Here is a 22,359-nt window from a genome sequence, read left to right on the forward strand (position 1 = left end):
AACGAAGTTGTTCCTGTTATTTGAAGATATTGTTTCTCTCTCTCTCTCTCTCTCTCTCTCTCTCTCTCTCTCTCTCTCTCTCTACTGCAGAGAAGTTCTGTGAAAATAAAACTTGATTTTCGTCGAATCCAGTAAGCATGTTTCCATTTATTTCTCTTTCTTTCTTTCTTTCTCTCACAAATATGCTGGATCGCTGTTACTCAAAGATATTTCATACGTTCGTTGTGAGATGGCTCTTTGAAAGTTGTTTGTTGTAGGGTTTAATGCCATTTTTCAGCACAAGATAGGCTATGCATGGCAGGCAATATAAATGGTGGAGGAAGAACCCGGGAGAAGAAAAATGAACGGAAAGAACTCCCGACCCATGATAACATACTGGCAAGCTTTCTCTGATAACCACATGGGCCAAATCCGAAACTCAAACACACGCAGACAGGTGAGATGGCCGCGATCCGTAATGGTGGGCTATTTAGACCACCCGGGGTACCCACCCCTTGAAAGAGCAGTGTAAGAAATAATAACATTATCGATTGGCACGTGCTAATCAGAGACATCCAGACTAATTTTGTCATAAGCTTGAGATTATTGGTTATTTTTAATTGAATTATCAGGGGTTAGCGCGAACGCAGACCCCCACACTAATAAATAACGACCCCGAGTCACCCACATTTGGGGTGATCGCAGGTTTCAGCCCAACCGAAGTGCAATGGAAAGGCCTCATCCTGGGGAAACCGCCTAGCTGATCACGGTACTCCCTGGTCCAGGTAAGTATGATTTCTTGACGTTTACTGACGTTTATCAACTGACATTTGTGTCTGGAGTAGGAAGTGTGCCTCTAAGTAATGAAAATAAATTAAAACGATTCAGGGCCATGGTACTGCTGATGTCTTAGTATTCCGAATAACTTTATAGCTTATGTTTCAACATTACAAAAGTAACTGAAATGTCTTCAAATAGTCCTTTATTTGCAATTTCAGTTTCTTTTACGGTGGATATATGCTATATAGGTTTGCTCGGACGGCAGGGGATAGTTTCGTATATTGGCCCCTGGCAAATTTCTTAACTTGAGGCAACGGTGCGTATTTTTCAGCTATTATGGTTTTTTAATTAAATATATGGATACATTTTTCAATTCCGCGTTTCGGGCTTGTCTTGTTCTTGAAACTGATATCAGCCATTGACCTCCCATAGTTACTTCACAGCAAGTTGACAGTGAAATAGCAATAGTCGTCTAGCAAGAACTATGGTCAATCACATCCAGCTGTTTAGTACACAATGCTTTCCCGAACTGTTACGTAGGGAAAGGGATTGTGTTTGCACTGGCAAGATCGCTTGGTGTCATAAATGAAAAATGCAGGTATAAATTTGAGGTTGCAGTGCATCAACCTCTTTTGCTATGAACCACTGCAAATCGACTTGTCAGGTCAAAGGAATACTACTATTTGTTTCCTCTGTTTTATTAAATTTGAAATCTTTGTGCCACTGATTGGCCAGCTACGCTTCGCAGTACTCCGAGTCTAGAAGCTTTGGATTGTTGAAAGTGCTGCTGATACAGAAGTAACTGGTGATGCAGATGATCTCTACAATGAGACTTATGATGAAGCTGTCACTGCTTTTGATAAGGACAACAAGCTTGCTGTATTAACGAAGTTGTTTCTGTTATTTGAAGATATTGTTTCTCTCTCTCTCTCTCTCTCTCTCTCTCTCTCTCTCTCTCTCTACTGCAGAGAAGTTCTGTGAAAATAAAACTTGATTTTCGTCGAATCCAGTAAGCATGTTTCCATTTATTTCTCTTTCTTTCTTTCTTTCTCTCACAAATATGCTGGATCGCTGTTACTCAAATATATTTCACACGTTCGTTGTGAGATGGCTCTTTGAAAGTTGTTTGTTGTAGCGTTTAATGCCATTTTTCAGCACAAGATAGGCTATGCATGGCAGGCAATATAAATGGTGGAGGAAGAACCCGGGAGAAGAAAACTGAACGGAAAGAACTCCCGACCCATGATAACATACTGGCAAGCTTTCTCTGATAACCACATGGGCCAAATCCGAAACTCAAACACACGCAGACAGGTGAGATGGCCGCGATCCGTAATGGTGGGCTATTTAGACCACCCGGGGTACCCACCCCTTGAAAGAGCAGTGTAAGAAATAATAACATTATCGATTGGCACGTGCTAATCAGAGACATCCAGACTAATTTTGTCATAAGCTTGAGATTATTGGTTAATTTTAATTGAATTATCAGGGGTTAGCGCGAACGCAGACCCCCACACTAATAAATAACGACCCCGAGTCACCCACATTTGGGGTGATCGCAGGTTTCAGCCCAACCGAAGTGCAATGGAAAGGCCTCATCCTGGGGAAACCGCCTAGCTGATCACGGTACTCCCTGGTCCAGGTAAGTATGATTTCTTGACGTTTACTGACGTTTATCAACTGACATTTGTGTCTGGAGTAGGAAGTGTGCCTCTAAGTAATGAAAATAAATTAAAACGATTCAGGGCCATGGTACTGCTGATGTCTTAGTATTCCGAATAACTTTATAGCTTATGTTTCAACATTACAAAAGTAACTGAAATGTCTTCAAATAGTCCTTTATTTGCAATTTCAGTTTCTTTTACGGTGGATATATGCTATATAGGTTTGCTCGGACGGCAGGGGATAGTTTCGTATATTGGCCCCTGGCAAATTTCTTAACTTGAGGCAACGGTGCGTATTTTTCAGCTATTATGGTTTTTTAATTAAATATATGGATACATTTTTCAATTCCGCGTTTCGGGCTTGTCTTGTTCTTGAAACTGATATCAGCCATTGACCTCCCATAGTTACTTCACAGCAAGTTGACAGTGAAATAGCAATAGTCGTCTAGCAAGAACTATGGTCAATCACATCCAGCTGTTTAGTACACAATGCTTTCCCGAACTGTTGCGTAGGGAAAGGGATTGTGTTTGCACTGGCAAGATCGCTTGGTGTCATAAATGAAAAATGCAGGTATAAATTTGAGGTTGCAGTGCATCAACCTCTTTTGCTATGAACCACTGCAAATCGACTTGTCAGGTCAAAGGAATACTACTATTTGTTTCCTCTGTTTTATTAAATTTGAAATCTTTGTGCCACTGATTGGCCAGCTACGCTTCGCCGTACTCCGAGTCTAGAAGCTTTGGATTGTTGAAAGTGCTGCTGATACAGAAGTAACTGGTGATGCAGATGATCTCTACAATGAGACTTATGATGAAGCTGTCACTGCTTTTGATAAGGACAACAAGCTTGCTGTATTAACGAAGTTGTTCCTGTTATTTGAAGATATTGTTTCTCTCTCTCTCTCTCTCTCTCTCTCTCTCTCTCTCTCTCTCTCTCTCTCTCTCTCTACTGCAGAGAAGTTCTGTGAAAATAAAACTTGATTTTCGTCGAATCCAGTAAGCATGTTTCCATTTATTTCTCTTTCTTTCTTTCTTTCTCTCACAAATATGCTGGATCGCTGTTACTCAAAGATATTTCACACGTTCGTTGTGAGATGGCTCTTTGAAAGTTGTTTGTTGTAGGGTTTAATGCCATTTTTCAGCACAAGATAGGCTATGCATGGCAGGCAATATAAATGGTGGAGGAAGAACCCGGGAGAAGAAAACTGAACGGAAAGAACTCCCGACCCATGATAACATACTGGCAAGCTTTCTCTGATAACCACATGGGCCAAATCCGAAACTCAAACACACGCAGACAGGTGAGATGGCCGCGATCCGTAATGGTGGGCTATTTAGACCACCCGGGGTACCCACCCCTTGAAAGAGCAGTGTAAGAAATAATAACATTATCGATTGGCACGTGCTAATCAGAGACATCCAGACTAATTTTGTCATAAGCTTGAGATTATTGGTTATTTTTAATTGAATTATCAGGGGTTAGCGCGAACGCAGACCCCCACACTAATAAATAACGACCCCGAGTCACCCACATTTGGGGTGATCGCAGGTTTCAGCCCAACCGAAGTGCAATGGAAAGGCCTCATCCTGGGGAAACCGCCTAGCTGATCACGGTACTCCCTGGTCCAGGTAAGTATGATTTCTTGACGTTTACTGACGTTTATCAACTGACATTTGTGTCTGGAGTAGGAAGTGTGCCTCTAAGTAATGAAAATAAATTAAAACGATTCAGGGCCATGGTACTGCTGATGTCTTAGTATTCCGAATAACTTTATAGCTTATGTTTCAACATTACAAAAGTAACTGAAATGTCTTCAAATAGTCCTTTATTTGCAATTTCAGTTTCTTTTACGGTGGATATATGCTATATAGGTTTGCTCGGACGGCAGGGGATAGTTTCGTATATTGGCCCCTGGCAAATTTCTTAACTTGAGGCAACGGTGCGTATTTTTCAGCTATTATGGTTTTTTAATTAAATATATGGATACATTTTTCAATTCCGCGTTTCGGGCTTGTCTTGTTCTTGAAACTGATATCAGCCATTGACCTCCCATAGTTACTTCACAGCAAGTTGACAGTGAAATAGCAATAGTCGTCTAGCAAGAACTATGGTCAATCACATCCAGCTGTTTAGTACACAATGCTTTCCCGAACTGTTGCGTAGGGAAAGGGATTGTGTTTGCACTGGCAAGATCGCTTGGTGTCATAAATGAAAAATGCAGGTATAAATTTGAGGTTGCAGTGCATCAACCTCTTTTGCTATGAACCACTGCAAATCGACTTGTCAGGTCAAAGGAATACTACTATTTGTTTCCTCTGTTTTATTAAATTTGAAATCTTTGTGCCACTGATTGGCCAGCTACGCTTCGCCGAACTCCGAGTCTAGAAGCTTTGGATTGTTGAAAGTGCTGCTGATACAGAAGTAACTGGTGATGCAGATGATCTCTACAATGAGACTTATGATGAAGCTGTCACTGCTTTTGATAAGGACAACAAGCTTGCTGTATTAACGAAGTTGTTCCTGTTATTTGAAGATATTGTTTCTCTCTCTCTCTCTCTCTCTCTCTCTCTCTCTCTCTCTCTCTCTCTCTCTCTCTCTACTGCAGAGAAGTTCTGTGAAAATAAAACTTGATTTTCGTCGAATCCAGTAAGCATGTTTCCATTTATTTCTCTTTCTTTCTTTCTTTCTCTCACAAATATGCTGGATCGCTGTTACTCAAAGATATTTCACACGTTCGTTGTGAGATGGCTCTTTGAAAGTTGTTTGTTGTAGGGTTTAATGCCATTTTTCAGCACAAGATAGGCTATGCATGGCAGGCAATATAAATGGTGGAGGAAGAACCCGGGAGAAGAAAACTGAACGGAAAGAACTCCCGACCCATGATAACATACTGGCAAGCTTTCTCTGATAACCACATGGGCCAAATCCGAAACTCAAACACACGCAGACAGGTGAGATGGCCGCGATCCGTAATGGTGGGCTATTTAGACCACCCGGGGTACCCACCCCTTGAAAGAGCAGTGTAAGAAATAATAACATTATCGATTGGCACGTGCTAATCAGAGACATCCAGACTAATTTTGTCATAAGCTTGAGATTATTGGTTATTTTTAATTGAATTATCAGGGGTTAGCGCGAACGCAGACCCCCACACTAATAAATAACGACCCCGAGTCACCCACATTTGGGGTGATCGCAGGTTTCAGCCCAACCGAAGTGCAATGGAAAGGCCTCATCCTGGGGAAACCGCCTAGCTGATCACGGTACTCCCTGGTCCAGGTAAGTATGATTTCTTGACGTTTACTGACGTTTATCAACTGACATTTGTGTCTGGAGTAGGAAGTGTGCCTCTAAGTAATGAAAATAAATTAAAACGATTCAGGGCCATGGTACTGCTGATGTCTTAGTATTCCGAATAACTTTATAGCTTATGTTTCAACATTACAAAAGTAACTGAAATGTCTTCAAATAGTCCTTTATTTGCAATTTCAGTTTCTTTTACGGTGGATATATGCTATATAGGTTTGCTCGGACGGCAGGGGATAGTTTCGTATATTGGCCCCTGGCAAATTTCTTAACTTGAGGCAACGGTGCGTATTTTTCAGCTATTATGGTTTTTTAATTAAATATATGGATACATTTTTCAATTCCGCGTTTCGGGCTTGTCTTGTTCTTGAAACTGATATCAGCCATTGACCTCCCATAGTTACTTCACAGCAAGTTGACAGTGAAATAGCAATAGTCGTCTAGCAAGAAATATGGTCAATCACATCCAGCTGTTTAGTACACAATGCTTTCCCGAACTGTTACGTAGGGAAAGGGATTGTGTTTGCACTGGCAAGATCGCTTGGTGTCATAAATGAAAAATGCAGGTATAAATTTGAGGTTGCAGTGCATCAACCTCTTTTGCTATGAACCACTGCAAATCGACTTGTCAGGTCAAAGGAATACTACTATTTGTTTCCTCTGTTTTATTAAATTTGAAATCTTTGTGCCACTGATTGGCCAGCTACGCTTCGCCGTACTCCGAGTCTAGAAGCTTTGGATTGTTGAAAGTGCTGCTGATACAGAAGTAACTGGTGATGCAGATGATCTCTACAATGAGACTTATGATGAAGCTGTCACTGCTTTTGATAAGGACAACAAGCTTGCTGTATTAACGAAGTTGTTTCTGTTATTTGAAGATATTGTTTCTCTCTCTCTCTCTCTCTCTCTCTCTCTCTCTCTCTCTCTACTGCAGAGAAGTTCTGTGAAAATAAAACTTGATTTTCGTCGAATCCAGTAAGCATGTTTCCATTTATTTCTCTTTCTTTCTTTCTTTCTCTCACAAATATGCTGGATCGCTGTTACTCAAAGATATTTCACACGTTCGTTGTGAGATGGCTCTTTGAAAGTTGTTTGTTGTAGGGTTTAATGCCATTTTTCAGCACAAGATAGGCTATGCATGGCAGGCAATATAAATGGTGGAGGAAGAACCCGGGAGAAGAAAACTGAACGGAAAGAACTCCCGACCCATGATAACATACTGGCAAGCTTTCTCTGATAACCACATGGGCCAAATCCGAAACTCAAACACACGCAGACAGGTGAGATGGCCGCGATCCGTAATGGTGGGCTATTTAGACCACCCGGGGTACCCACCCCTTGAAAGAGCAGTGTAAGAAATAATAACATTATCGATTGGCACGTGCTAATCAGAGACATCCAGACTAATTTTGTCATAAGCTTGAGATTATTGGTTATTTTTAATTGAATTATCAGGGGTTAGCGCGAACGCAGACCCCCACACTAATAAATAACGACCCCGAGTCACCCACATTTGGGGTGATCGCAGGTTTCAGCCCAACCGAAGTGCAATGGAAAGGCCTCATCCTGGGGAAACCGCCTAGCTGATCACGGTACTCCCTGGTCCAGGTAAGTATGATTTCTTGACGTTTACTGACGTTTATCAACTGACGTTTGTGTCTGGAGTAGGAAGTGTGCCTCTAAGTAATGAAACTAAATTAAAACGATTCAGGGCCATGGTACTGCTGATGTCTTAGTATTCCGAATAACTTTATAGCTTACGTTTCAACATTAGAAAAGTAACTGAAATGTCTTCAAATAGTCCTTTATTTGCAATTTCAGTTTCTTTTACGGTGGATATATGCTATATAGGTTTGCTCGGACGGCAGGGGATAGTTTCGTATATTGGCCCCTGGCAAATTTCTTAACTTGAGGCAACGGTGCGTATTTTTCAGCTATTATGGTTTTTTAATTAAATATATGGATACATTTTTCAATTCCGCGTTTCGGGCTTGTCTTGTTCTTGAAACTGATATCAGCCATTGACCTCCCATAGTTACTTCACAGCAAGTTGACAGTGAAATAGCAATAGTCGTCTAGCAAGAACTATGGTCAATCACATCCAGCTGTTTAGTACACAATGCTTTCCCGAACTGTAACGTAAGGAAAGGGATTGTGTTTGCACTGGCAAGATCGCTTGGTGTCATAAATGAAAAATGCAGGTATAAATTTGAGGTTGCAGTGCATCAACCTCTTTTGCTATGAACCACTGCAAATCGACTTGTCAGGTCAAAGGAATACTACTATTTGTTTCCTCTGTTTTATTAAATTTGAAATCTTTGTGCCACTGATTGGCCAGCTACGCTTCGCCGTACTCCGAGTCTAGAAGCTTTGGATTGTTGAAAGTGCTGCTGATACAGAAGTAACTGGTGATGCAGATGATCTCTACAATGAGACTTATGATGAAGCTGTCACTGCTTTTGATAAGGACAACAAGCTTGCTGTATTAACGAAGTTGTTTCAGTTATTTGAAGATATTGTTTCTCTCTCTCTCTCTCTCTCTCTACTGCAGAGAAGTTCTGTGAAAATAAAACTTGATTTTCGTCGAATCCAGTAAGCATGTTTCCATTTATTTCTCTTTCTTTCTTTCTTTCTCTCACAAATATGCTGGATCGCTGTTACTCAAAGATATTTCACACGTTCGTTGTGAGATGGCTCTTTGAAAGTTGTTTGTTGTAGGGTTTAATGCCATTTTTCAGCACAAGATAGGCTATGCATGGCAGGCAATATAAATGGTGGAGGAAGAACCCGGGAGAAGAAAAATGAACGGAAAGAACTCCCGACCCATGATAACATACTGGCAAGCTTTCTCTGATAACCACATGGGCCAAATCCGAAACTCAAACACACGCAGACAGGTGAGATGGCCGCGATCCGTAATGGTGGGCTATTTAGACCACCCGGGGTACCCACCCCTTGAAAGAGCACTGTAAGAAATAATAACATTATCGATTGGCACGTGCTAATCAGAGACATCCAGACTAATTTTGTCATAAGCTTGAGATTATTGGTTATTTTTAATTGAATTATCAGGGGTTAGCGCGAACGCAGACCCCCACACTAATAAATAACGACCCCGAGTCACCCACATTTGGGGTGATCGCAGGTTTCAGCCCAACCGAAGTGCAATGGAAAGGCCTCATCCTGGGGAAACCGCCTAGCTGATCACGGTACTCCCTGGTCCAGGTAAGTATGATTTCTTGACGTTTACTGACGTTTATCAACTGACATTTGTGTCTGGAGTAGGAAGTGTGCCTCTAAGTAATGAAAATAAATTAAAACGATTCAGGGCCATGGTACTGCTGATGTCTTAGTATTCCGAATAACTTTATAGCTTATGTTTCAACATTACAAAAGTAACTGAAATGTCTTCAAATAGTCCTTTATTTGCAATTTCAGTTTCTTTTACGGTGGATATATGCTATATAGGTTTGCTCGGACGGCAGGGGATAGTTTCGTATATTGGCCCCTGGCAAATTTCTTAACTTGAGGCAACGGTGCGTATTTTTCAGTTATTATGGTTTTTTAATTAAATATATGGATACATTTTTCAATTCCGCGTTTCGGGCTTGTCTTGTTCTTGAAACTGATATCAGCCATTGACCTCCCATAGTTACTTCACAGCAAGTTGACAGTGAAATAGCAATAGTCGTCTAGCAAGAACTATGGTCAATCACATCCAGCTGTTTAGTACACAATGCTTTCCCGAACTGTTGCGTAGGGAAAGGGATTGTGTTTGCACTGGCAAGATCGCTTGGTGTCATAAATGAAAAATGCAGGTATAAATTTGAGGTTGCAGTGCATCAACCTCTTTTGCTATGAACCACTGCAAATCGACTTGTCAGGTCAAAGGAATACTACTATTTGTTTCCTCTGTTTTATTAAATTTGAAATCTTTGTGCCACTGATTGGCCAGCTACGCTTCGCCGTACTCCGAGTCTAGAAGCTTTGGATTGTTGAAAGTGCTGCTGATACATAAGTAACTGGTGATGCAGATGATCTCTACAATGAGACTTATGATGAAGCTGTCACTGCTTTTGATAAGGACAACAAGCTTGCTGTATTAACGAAGTTGTTCCTGTTATTTGAAGATATTGTTTTTCTCTCTCTCTCTCTCTCTCTCTCTCTCTCTACTGCAGAGAAGTTCTGTGAAAATAAAACTTGATTTTCGTCGAATCCAGTAAGCATGTTTCCATTTATTTCTCTTTCTTTCTTTCTTTCTCTCACAAATATGCTGGATCGCTGTTGGGTGTTGGCGGACCGTCATGGGTTCAAGTCATGTGTTTTGGAGCTCCCAGTTTTTCATCAAATTGGATGGTAAAATGTGATTGTATTCATTGATACATGTTGTGGATATATTCTTGAAGTGATCAGTTGTATTGTGGTGTAATTACTATTTTTGGAAGTTTTCTTTCAAGTATTAATTTTGTGTTTTTAATATTTCTTAGTCATATATTCATTGAACCCATTTGTACCAGGAGTACCAGGAGTACGGACAATTATAACTCACTTATTGCTCACTTATAGTTCAGTTCTATATTTGGTTTGTTTAAGCCTTAATGGATTTAGTGAGTGCAAGTAAGAGCTAATCTGGGCTAAACACATGACTTGGTATAGGCTCTCTTGATAACTGCTAACTCATGTTCATCTAAAGAGTGTGAGCTCTTTCAGAATCTATATTGCATGAGAAAGTTAGATAAAAGTTGACAATATGGCTGAAATGAAAATATACTACCAACAATAAATAAAAACAAAATAAATAAATAAATAAATACTTGAATGTTTTGGGAGATTTTCATTAGAAAAGAACAAAAATGCTCTCTCAGCAGGATATTATAGATGATGTGGACATTGAGAGAAAGTCTCAAAATAGTTTTGATGTTGCTCAAGACATGTTAGATAATGAAAATGAGGACAACACCAATTCAAGGCCTGAATTAAACTTATCAAAGATGGATAATATGGGGTAACCGAAGGGAAATCTGAGAAACATTGAAAATGTCACTGATGCTGATACCAAAGATGATACCAATGATGATGCTCTATTTGTCTCACAGACATCGCAAGCAGAACAAGATTCAGATGTAGACGAAATTAATGAAGGCATATACATGCAAATCAAAACCAAATTTGGAACTCTTAATAGAAGTGCCTTCAAAAAAAGATTGAAATCAACACTTGATGTCAAAGGTCTCAGGGATTCTAGGCAAGCTCTCTTTGATCTAGCAAAAAGGAAGAGATATGATTGTCCTGATGGTCGATTAGTAGAACGTTTACCTCGAACAAATAGTGCTCCTGTGGAGGATAAGTTATCGGAAGATATTTATATTATATTCCATTTCATTGAAGGAGAAAATAATTACAGTGACATGAAAGCATGTATATCTAAATGGGCATTGAAACATAATTCTGAAACAAGATCATCCCAGCGTATAAACTCAATTCGCAGTGATTGTATATCACAAAGTCCGAAAGCTCCGGTCAATGATAGCGCCTTACAAAGAACTGATGAAGATGCTGATAGAATGAGCACAATATTTGCGCAGATAGCGATAATGAATGATAAGTTTGAAGAAAAATTCTCCAGATTGGAAAACCAGTTGGGTGATATTATCACACGGACAGAAAATGAGATCCTAAACTTAAAGTCAGACTTAGTGGAAACTACAAAGAAACTCAAAGAGGCGAACTCTCATATAGAACAACTGAAATTAAAGGAAGAAAAACTAATCAATGATAATAGAGGAATGTATTTCCAGATGTCATCAATGGCAACCCGGGAAAATGAGATTAAAGAATTATCTTCTCATGTACATCAACATCTAGATGTGATCATGAAAAAGATTAACTGTATTGAGGGAAAGTTAGACACAATTTGTACAAGACACAAACTTTTATTCAATCAGTCTAACAAAGGAAGTGATAGAAACGTAGACTTGCAAATGAAAGAAAATCATGGAAATCATGAACTATCAGCATACAAGGAGAGTAGACATGTTATCTCTCCATCTATTGATCAAGAAAATGTAGTACATGGACAAAAAGAAATACATAAAGAGCCTGCTAGAGCTCTTCCAGTAAATTTGCCTAGCAATGGTCCCGCTATGTTTACATTGAAAGATTTCCCGCCACTTTCACGGAATGATCGGACTAACATAACGGAAAATGTGAATCATAATCAGCGCACAGAAATAACATCTCACAATGCAAGTACATCAACCTACAATCAGCAAAAGAAATTAAGATATGAAGATAGAGCTAACATAAATATAAATGAAAACATAAATAAAGATCAAATAGGGCACAACAAATCACCAAATGATCAAAGAATGATTCCGAATGACGAGGAGAGACAAAAAAAGGAAGATACATCATATAGACATATTGAGACAATTATTACCAGACCCAATCAAAGGAATATAGAACCGGATGTGTTTGAACCAGTTGTAAGAAACAAAATATGACGCATTCTGCTATCAAATGTCAAATCGAGAAAAAATATAGATGTAGTAAGGACAGCTATTGCAACTCAGTGCAAGGAGGAAGGTGTGACAGTAACATTCGTCCGCCTCATAAAGGAACGACCCCATTGGGATGGATCAAATATATATACATTTCGACTAAATGTACTGGATAAAGATTTTGAACTGATGATGAATAATGAATCATTTTGGAGTTCTGGAATAAAATGTAGGGAATGGATAACAAACAGAAAATGGAGAGAAGGCTACTTACTTGATGAAACGCATGAGAATTACAAAATATATTCCTAATGAGCATAACCATATGACTAGTAATTGCTTCTTAATTATAATTATGATCATTATTTCAACATGGAATGTACGTGGTATAATGTCTAGCACGCAGAAATTAATTGAATTGTTACCAGACACAGATATATTTGTTATCACTGAACATTGGCTTTGTACAAAGAATCTAACGTATTTAGATAAATTACATGATGATTTCAAAGTAGTTGCGCTACCTACTGAAGAGATACAACAATGCTATAGAGGTAGTGGCGGGGTTGCCGTATTTTATAGATCATCACTATGCAAAGCAAGCACCTTACAAAATGAGTTCCCAAATATTATGGCGGTGAAAATCTTAGTGAGAGACTTGGAACCTATAATTTTGATTGCAACCTACTTTCCCTCGACAACTAGAACTGATGATGCATATGACAAATTTTGTGAAAATGTTTTTGATGTGTATGATAGGTATTCTGCTGAAAATATATGCATAATTACGGGCGACATGAATGCAGATCTTGTGTGTAAAAATCCATCAAGAAGAGATCTTGCTCTCAAAAAAAGAATAGAACAGAGAAACATAGTTGCTACGCTGGTGATAAAACCACATGAACATTACATCACGTATAGATCAAAAGACATGTCACGAACGTCCACACTTGATTATATATTAATACCTGAAATAACTAGAGGTGCTGTAAAAAGACACATAGTAAATGACAAAATCGATTTCTCAATATCGGATCACCTACCTATTACAGCGGCACTTGCAAAAGATATACTGAAGGAAACTAAAAAGACATGTGTATCTCCAAGAATGAAATGGAACTTGGCAAATCCATTAGAAATGAGCATGTATAAATCTGATGTTAGTGCATTCTTGAATTTCACCTATGAGTGTAAAAAGGTAGAAGATATAGAGAAGTATAATGAATTGATAACTAAGAGTGTAATAACTGCATCAGACCGATATATTCCAAAGTCCGAATTCAAATCGCACTTGAAACCATATTGGAAGAAAAGTGGGCTTGAAAATTTACATCAGAATATGAGAAAAGCGCGCGGAGAATGGATCAAAGCAAGAATAAATAGAAGCACAGAGTGTAGCATCAAAAGAAGATACAAGGACGCGAAAAGAAAGTTTAGAAAGAAACATAGGCAAGAGAAAAAGGTATATAAAGAGTGTATATTTGAAGAGATAGAAAAGAGTGCAGAAATGGGAATAGACGAATTCTATGCAGTCATACGGGAAAATAGAAAAGATAAATCGGACATTGGTAATATTGCATTTCGAGGAGTAGAATCTAATACTTTGGATGAATGTGTCAATCTATGGAAACTATATTTTTCTGAATTAAGTGGTACAACAGATGAGGAACATAATGATTGTGTCAAAATGAAGAATATGTACGAAGAAAGCAAACTAGAGAATGATAACATAAAATGTAATAATATTACAGAGGAAGAAGTGTTGCAGCATATCAAGTCTCTAAAAACAAAAAAATCACCAGGCATTGATTGCATATCGAATGAACACTTAAAGTATGGTGGAAAATATTTAATCAGACATTTAACTGCCCTTTTTAATTACATGATCCAGTATGAGTATTTGCCTAAAGTATATAGATGTGGGATGATTATACCGATATACAAACAAAATGGTAAAGATAAAAAGGATCCAGTGAATTATCGTGGTATAACATTGACATCTTGTCTGGGAAAATTGTTTGAAAAAATATTGATGACTAGAATTCAAAAGTATTTAGACAAAATAAGCTTTCCACATCCTTATCAATTTGGATTTCGTAAGGAGGCTGGATCTATCTCCGCTGATTTTACTCTTCAAGAATGTTTGATGTACTTTAATAATCATAACTCTAATGTATATGCTGTTTTTCTGGATAACGAAAAGGCATTCGATAGACTGTGGCATTGTGGACTATTAAAAAAACTAAAAATATTAGGAATTAATGCAAAAATATGGAGAATAATCGCCCATTCCTACACACAGTCAAGTGCCTGTGTAGCGTGTAGAGGATGTATATCTAACACATTTCCATTACGGAGAGGCGTTGGTCAAGGGCGTGTAATGTCGGCTTTTTTATTTCTCGTGTACATAAATGACCTATTGAATGAGCTAGTAATGACTAATTGCGGGATAACAGTGAATCAGATGAACATACCTGGCATGCTTTTGGCAGACGACACTACTCTACTAAGCTCTACGCTGAATGGATTGCAAATACTCGTGAATACAGCTTATCAGTATGCACAGAAGTGGAAATTGAAATATAACTCTAACAAGAGTAATTGGATGATATTTAGTAAAAGAAAGGAAGTGTACTCATCAAATGGAATTACTCTGGGATCACAGAATATTCCTAGAGCAAAAAAAGTGAAATATGCAGGAGTTACCTTTTCGCAATCAATGAAAACTAATGATCGTATAATCTATTCCTACGATAAAGCTAAACGTGTAACAAACTCACTATACTCAACTGGATTAAATGCAAATGGAATGAATCCTATAGTCTCTGTGAAAGTCTGGGAAAGAGTTATATTGCCATCTGCTTTGTATGGCTCAGAACTCTGGTTTAATATGTCATATCAGGGCATTGAATCAATGGAGAAAATACAACGATATTTCGCCCGGAGAGTACAAGGTTTCCCTCAAAGATCGCCTACTGGATCTACGACATCGTGCTTGGGGATGATATCAATGGAAGCTCGCATAGATAAGCAAAAACTCGTATTCCTTGGTCGCATGTGTAGAACATCAGCAAATTTAACGGCTAAAAAGGTTTTCCTCTGGGCTGTTGGAAATTTTATTTTTGACCCCCAACATAGCTACAACTCTTTTATATATGATGTAAATACTGTACTAAAAAAGTATGATTTAGAAGACTATCTCAACGACTTTATTTTCACTGGAAAATTTCCAGACAAAATAACATGGAAAAACTTAATTGGGACAAGAATACAGATATTAGAGGAGAGAAAACATGAAATGAGTATCAGAAATCCATCAGAGGGATTTGGTAGATTTTTAAAAATTAATCCAGGATTAAAAATGCATCATCTATGGAAAATAGCTTACACTGACTCAAGCAGAAAAATGGAATATGGGACATTAATTCGTATTGGAGGAATGCAAGCAAGACCTGGACTGTGTCCCCTATGTGGCAAAATGAGTCATGACCGTATTTTGCACATTTCGATGAATTGTGCCTTAACCTCAGACGACAGAAACCACTTGATGGAAAGTCTATTTTTGTATATGCCTCCAGTGATTTACCGTGATTTCTGTGATCAGATCGATGATGTTATACTGATTATACTACTTGGTGGTTTAAATGATATATCAGAACGTTTAGAATTTGAGGCATGGTTAAATATGATCAGACTATCTACCAAGTATTTCATTAAGATAAAGGATATTATATATAAGATTCAATAGAGAACTCACTCAAAATATAAGGAAAGAAATACTTGTACTGGATTGCAAAGAGAGTAGGAAACTATTTTTGTTGTGAGGATACATTTTCAAATGTTTTATCGTATATATATCTGGATCTAGATTAGTAATGATTTTAATTTATTTATTCGTTTGCTATTGGAAATAATTCAATAAGTAACGAATCTACTATTTTTGTGATTCTATGTATTTAAATGCATTTCTTTTTTGTCTTAAAATCTTCAGAAAATGGAGGAATAAAAGAATATCATCATTATCATCATCTCTCTCTACTGCAGAGAAGTTGTGTGAAAATAAAACTTGATTTTCGTCGAATCCAGTAAGCATGTTTCCATTTATTTCTCTTTCTTTCTTTCTTTCTCTCACAAATATGCTGGATCGCTGTTACTCAAAGATATTTCACACGTTCGTTGTGAGATGGCTCTTTGAAAGTTGTTTGTTGTAGGGCTTAATGCCATTTTTCAGCACAAGATAGGCTATGCATGGCAGGCAATATAAATGGTGGAGGAAGAACCCGGGAGAAGAAAACTGAACGGAAAGAACTCCCGACCCATGATAACATACTGGCAAGCTTTCTCTGATAACCACATGGGCCAAATCCGAAACTCAAACACACGCAGACAGGTGAGATGGCCGCGATCCGTAATGGTGGGCTATTTAGACCACCCGGGGTACCCACCCCTTGAAAGAGCAGTGTAAGAAATAATAACATTATCGATTGGCACGTGCTAATCAGAGACATCCAGACTAATTTTGTCATAAGCTTGAGATTATTGGTTATTTTTAATTGAATTATCAGGGGTTAGCGCGAACGCAGACCCCCACACTAATAAATAACGACCCCGAGTCACCCACATTTGGGGTGATCGCAGGTTTCAGCCCAACCGAAGTGCAATGGAAAGGCCTCATCCTGGGGAAACCACCTAGCTGATCACGGTACTCCCTGGTCCAGGTAAGTATGATTTCTTGACGTTTACTGACGTTTATCAACTGACATTTGTGTCTGGAGTAGGAAGTGTGCCTCTAAGTAATGAAAATAAATTAAAACGATTCAGGGCCATGGTACTGCTGATGTCTTAGTATTCCGAATAACTTTATAGCTTATGTTTCAACATTACAAAAGTAACTGAAATGTCTTCAAATAGTCCTTTATTTGCAATTTCAGTTTCTTTTACGGTGGATATATGCTATATAGGTTTGCTCGGACGGCAGGGGATAGTTTCGTATATTGGCCCCTGGCAAATTTCTTAACTTGAGGCAACGGTGCGTATTTTTCAGCTATTATGGTTTTTTAATTAAATATATGGATACATTTTTCAATTCCGCGTTTCGGGCTTGTCTTGTTCTTGAAACTGATATCAGCCATTGACCTCCCATAGTTACTTCACAGCAAGTTGACAGTGAAATAGCAATAGTCGTCTAGCAAGAAATATGGTCAATCACATCCAGCTGTTTAATACACAATGCCTTCCCGAACTGTTACGTAGGGAAAGGGATTGTGTTTGCACTGGCAAGATCGCTTGGTGTCATAAATGAAAAATGCAGGTATAAATTTGAGGTTGCAGTGCATCAACCTCTTTTGCTATGAACCACTGCAAATCGACTTGTCAGGTCAAAGGAATACTACTATTTGTTTCCTCTGTTTTATTAAATTTGAAATCTTTGTGCCACTGATTGGCCAGCTACGCTTCGCCGTACTCCGAGTCTAGAAGCTTTGGATTGTTGAAAGTGCTGCTGATACAGAAGTAACTGGTGATGCAGATGATCTCTACAATGAGACTTATGATGAAGCTGTCACTGCTTTTGATAAGGACAACAAGCTTGCTGTATTAACGAAGTTGTTTCTGTTATTTGAAGATATTGTTTCTCTCTCTCTCTCTCTCTCTCTCTCTCTCTCTCTCTCTCTCTCTCTACTGCAGAGAAGTTCTGTGAAAATAAAACTTGATTTTCGTCGAATCCAGTAAGCATGTTTCCATTTATTTCTCTTTCTTTCTTTCTTTCTCTCACAAATATGCTGGATCGCTGTTACTCAAAGATATTTCACACGTTCGTTGTGAGATGGCTCTTTGAAAGTTGTTTGTTGTAGGGTTTAATGCCATTTTTCAGCACAAGATAGGCTATGCATGGCAGGCAATATAAATGGTGGAGGAAGAACCCGGGAGAAGAAAACTGAACGGAAAGAACTCCCGACCCATGATAACATACTGGCAAGCTTTCTCTGATAACCACATGGGCCAAATCCGAAACTCAAACACACGCAGACAGGTGAGATGGCCGCGATCCGTAATGGTGGGCTATTTAGACCACCCGGGGTACCCACCCCTTGAAAGAGCAGTGTAAGAAATAATAACATTATCGATTGGCACGTGCTAATCAGAGACATCCAGACTAATTTTGTCATAAGCTTGAGATTATTGGTTATTTTTAATTGAATTATCAGGGGTTAGCGCGAACGCAGACCCCCACACTAATAAATAACGACCCCGAGTCACCCACATTTGGGGTGATCGCAGGTTTCAGCCCAACCGAAGTGCAATGGAAAGGCCTCATCCTGGGGAAACCGCCTAGCTGATCACGGTACTCCCTGGTCCAGGTAAGTATGATTTCTTGACGTTTACTGACGTTTATCAACTGACATTTGTGTCTGGAGTAGGAAGTGTGCCTCTAAGTAATGAAAATAAATTAAAACGATTCAGGGCCATGGTACTGCTGATGTCTTAGTATTCCGAATAACTTTATAGCTTATGTTTCAACATTACAAAAGTAACTGAAATGTCTTCAAATAGTCCTTTATTTGCAATTTCAGTTTCTTTTACGCTGGATATATGCTATATAGGTTTGCTCGGACGGCAGGGGATAGTTTCGTATATTGGCCCCTGGCAAATTTCTTAACTTGAGGCAACGGTGCGTATTTTTCAGCTATTATGGTTTTTTAATTAAATATATGGATACATTTTTCAATTCCGCGTTTCGGGCTTGTCTTGTTCTTGAAACTGATATCAGCCATTGACCTCCCATAGTTACTTCACAGCAAGTTGACAGTGAAATAGCAATAGTCGTCTAGCAAGAACTACGGTCAATCACATCCAGCTGTTTAGTACACAATGCCTTCCCGAACTGTTACGTAAGGAAAGGGATTGTGTTTGCACTGGCAAGATCGCTTGGTGTCATAAATGAAAAATGCAGGTATAAATTTGAGGTTGCAGTGCATCAACCTCTTTTGCTATGAACCACTGCAAATCGACTTGTCAGGTCAAAGGAATACTACTATTTGTTTCCTCTGTTTTATTAAATTTGAAATCTTTGTGCCACTGATTGGCCAGCTACGCTTCGCCGTACTCCGAGTCTAGAAGCTTTGGATTGTTGAAAGTGCTGCTGATACAGAAGTAACTGGTGATGCAGATGATCTCTACAATGAGACTTATGATGAAGCTGTCACTGCTTTTGATAAGGACAACAAGCTTGCTGTATTAACGAAGTTGTTCCTGTTATTTGAAGATATTGTTTCTCTCTCTCTCTCTCTCTCTCTCTCTCTCTACTGCAGAGAAGTTCTGTGAAAATAAAACTTGATTTTCGTCGAATCCAGTAAGCATGTTTCCATTTATTTCTCTTTCTTTCTTTCTTTCTCTCACAAATATGCTGGATCGCTGTTACTCAAAGATATTTCACACGTTCGTTGTGAGATGGCTCTTTGAAAGTTGTTTGTTGTAGGGTTTAATGCCATTTTTCAGCACAAGATAGGCTATGCATGGCAGGCAATATAAATGGTGGAGGAAGAACCCGGGAGAAGAAAAATGAACGGAAAGAACTCCCGACCCATGATAACATACTGGCAAGCTTTCTCTGATAACCACATGGGCCAAATCCGAAACTCAAACACACGCAGACAGGTGAGATGGCCGCGATCCGTAATGGTGGGCTATTTAGACCACCCGGGGTACCCACCCCTTGAAAGAGCAGTGTAAGAAATAATAACATTATCGATTGGCACGTGCTAATCAGAGACATCCAGACTAATTTTGTCATAAGCTTGAGATTATTGGTTAATTTTAATTGAATTATCAGGGGTTAGCGCGAACGCAGACCCCCACACTAATAAATAACGACCCCGAGTCACCCACATTTGGGGTGATCGCAGGTTTCAGCCCAACCGAAGTGCAATGGAAAGGCCTCATCCTGGGGAAACCGCCTAGCTGATCACGGTACTCCCTGGTCCAGGTAAGTATGATTTCTTGACGTTTACTGACGTTTATCAACTGACATTTGTGTCTGGAGTAGGAAGTGTGCCTCTAAGTAATGAAAATAAATTAAAACGATTCAGGGCCATGGTACTGCTGATGTCTTAGTATTCCGAATAACTTTATAGCTTATGTTTCAACATTACAAAAGTAACTGAAATGTCTTCAAATAGTCCTTTATTTGCAATTTCAGTTTCTTTTACGGTGGATATATGCTATATAGGTTTGCTCGGACGGCAGGGGATAGTTTCGTATATTGGCCCCTGGCAAATTTCTTAACTTGAGGCAACGGTGCGTATTTTTCAGCTATTATGGTTTTTTAATTAAATATATGGATACATTTTTCAATTCCGCGTTTCGGGCTTGTCTTGTTCTTGAAACTGATATCAGCCATTGACCTCCCATAGTTACTTCACAGCAAGTTGACAGTGAAATAGCAATAGTCGTCTAGCAAGAACTATGGTCAATCACATCCAGCTGTTTAGTACACAATGCTTTCCCGAACTGTTGCGTAGGGAAAGGGATTGTGTTTGCACTGGCAAGATCGCTTGGTGTCATAAATGAAAAATGCAGGTATAAATTTGAGGTTGCAGTGCATCAACCTCTTTTGCTATGAACCACTGCAAATCGACTTGTCAGGTCAAAGGAATACTACTATTTGTTTCCTCTGTTTTATTAAATTTGAAATCTTTGTGCCACTGATTGGCCAGCTACGCTTCGCCGTACTCCGAGTCTAGAAGCTTTGGATTGTTGAAAGTGCTGCTGATACAGAAGTAACTGGTGATGCAGATGATCTCTACAATGAGACTTATGATGAAGTTGTCACTGCTTTTGATAAGGACAACAAGCTTGCTGTATTAACGAAGTTGTTCCTGTTATTTGAAGATATTGTTTCTCTCTCTCTCTCTCTCTCTCTCTCTCTCTCTCTCTCTACTGCAGAGAAGTTCTGTGAAAATAAAACTTGATTTTCGTCGAATCCAGTTAGCATGTTTCCATTTATTTCTCTTTCTTTCTTTCTTTCTCTCACAAATATGCTGGATCGCTGTTACTCAAAGATATTTCACACGTTCGTTGTGAGATGGCTCTTTGAAAGTTGTTTGTTGTAGGGCTTAATGCCATTTTTCAGCACAAGATAGGCTATGCATGGCAGGCTATATAAATGGTGGAGGAAGAACCCGGGAGAAGAAAACTGAACGGAAAGAACTCCCGACCCATGATAACATACTGGCAAACTTTCTCTGATAACCACATGGGCCAAATCCGAAACTCAAACACACGCAGACAGGTGAGATGGCCGCGATCCGTAATGGTGGGCTATTTAGACCACCCGGGGTACCCACCCCTTGAAAGAGCAGTGTAAGAAATAATAACATTATCGATTGGCACGTGCTAATCAGAGACATCCAGACTAATTTTGTCATAAGCTTGAGATTATTGGTTATTTTTAATTGAATTATCAGGGGTTAGCGCGAACGCAGACCCCCACACTAATAAATAACGACCCCGAGTCACCCACATTTGGGGTGATCGCAGGTTTCAGCCCAACCGAAGTGCAATGGAAAGGCCTCATCCTGGGGAAACCGCCTAGCTGATCACGGTACTCCCTGGTCCAAGTAAGTATGATTTCTTGACGTTTACTGACGTTTATCAACTGACATTTGCGTCTGGAGTAGGAAGTGTGCCTCTAAGTAATGAAAATAAATTAAAACGATTCAGGGCCATGGTACTGCTGATGTCTTAGTATTCCGAATAACTTTATAGCTTATGTTTCAACATTACAAAAGTAACTGAAATGTCTTCAAATAGTCCTTTATTTGCAATTTCAGTTTCTTTTACGGTGGATATATGCTATATAGGTTTGCTCGGACGGCAGGGGATAGTTTCGTATATTGGCCCCTGGCAAATTTCTTAACTTGAGGCAACGGTGCGTATTTTTCAGCTATTATGGTTTTTTAATTAAATATATGGATACATTTTTCAATTCCGCGTTTCGGGCTTGTCTTGTTCTTGAAACTGATATCAGCCATTGACCTCCCATAGTTACTTCACAGCAAGTTGACAGTGAAATAGCAATAGTCGTCTAGCAAGAAATATGGTCAATCACATCCAGCTGTTTAGTACACAA

The 22,359-nt window shown here is 39.0% G+C and overlaps 10 non-coding genes across 10 annotated transcripts; all 10 read right to left on the bottom strand.

Moving 5' to 3' along the window:
- Positions 1-608: 608 nt before the first annotated feature.
- Positions 609-772, bottom strand: LOC149773887 (U1 spliceosomal RNA). Its single transcript, XR_016417114.1, has one exon. It is a non-coding gene; the product is annotated as a U1 spliceosomal RNA (small nuclear RNA).
- A 1,473-nt stretch (positions 773-2,245) lies between these two features.
- LOC149773888 (U1 spliceosomal RNA) lies at positions 2,246-2,409 on the bottom strand. The gene has a single exon (XR_016417115.1). It is a non-coding gene; the product is annotated as a U1 spliceosomal RNA (small nuclear RNA).
- Positions 2,410-3,896: 1,487 nt separating this feature from the next.
- On the bottom strand, positions 3,897-4,060 carry LOC149773889 (U1 spliceosomal RNA). Its single transcript, XR_016417116.1, has one exon. It is a non-coding gene; the product is annotated as a U1 spliceosomal RNA (small nuclear RNA).
- A 1,487-nt stretch (positions 4,061-5,547) lies between these two features.
- LOC149773890 (U1 spliceosomal RNA) lies at positions 5,548-5,711 on the bottom strand. The gene has a single exon (XR_016417117.1). It is a non-coding gene; the product is annotated as a U1 spliceosomal RNA (small nuclear RNA).
- A 1,471-nt stretch (positions 5,712-7,182) lies between these two features.
- On the bottom strand, positions 7,183-7,346 carry LOC149773891 (U1 spliceosomal RNA). The gene has a single exon (XR_016417118.1). It is a non-coding gene; the product is annotated as a U1 spliceosomal RNA (small nuclear RNA).
- Positions 7,347-8,799: 1,453 nt separating this feature from the next.
- On the bottom strand, positions 8,800-8,963 carry LOC149773892 (U1 spliceosomal RNA). Its single transcript, XR_016417120.1, has one exon. It is a non-coding gene; the product is annotated as a U1 spliceosomal RNA (small nuclear RNA).
- Positions 8,964-16,792: 7,829 nt separating this feature from the next.
- LOC149773893 (U1 spliceosomal RNA) lies at positions 16,793-16,956 on the bottom strand. Its single transcript, XR_016417196.1, has one exon. It is a non-coding gene; the product is annotated as a U1 spliceosomal RNA (small nuclear RNA).
- Positions 16,957-18,433: 1,477 nt separating this feature from the next.
- On the bottom strand, positions 18,434-18,597 carry LOC149773894 (U1 spliceosomal RNA). The gene has a single exon (XR_016417121.1). It is a non-coding gene; the product is annotated as a U1 spliceosomal RNA (small nuclear RNA).
- A 1,461-nt stretch (positions 18,598-20,058) lies between these two features.
- On the bottom strand, positions 20,059-20,222 carry LOC149773895 (U1 spliceosomal RNA). The gene has a single exon (XR_016417122.1). It is a non-coding gene; the product is annotated as a U1 spliceosomal RNA (small nuclear RNA).
- Positions 20,223-21,691: 1,469 nt separating this feature from the next.
- On the bottom strand, positions 21,692-21,855 carry LOC149773896 (U1 spliceosomal RNA). The gene has a single exon (XR_016417194.1). It is a non-coding gene; the product is annotated as a U1 spliceosomal RNA (small nuclear RNA).
- Between the last annotated feature and the right edge of the window lie 504 nt (positions 21,856-22,359).

Source organism: Sinohyriopsis cumingii, unplaced genomic scaffold (assembly GCF_028554795.1).
Source record: "Sinohyriopsis cumingii isolate HCF-2022 unplaced genomic scaffold, ASM2855479v2 utg000547l, whole genome shotgun sequence".
Lineage (NCBI taxonomy): Eukaryota > Metazoa > Mollusca > Bivalvia > Unionida > Unionidae > Sinohyriopsis > Sinohyriopsis cumingii.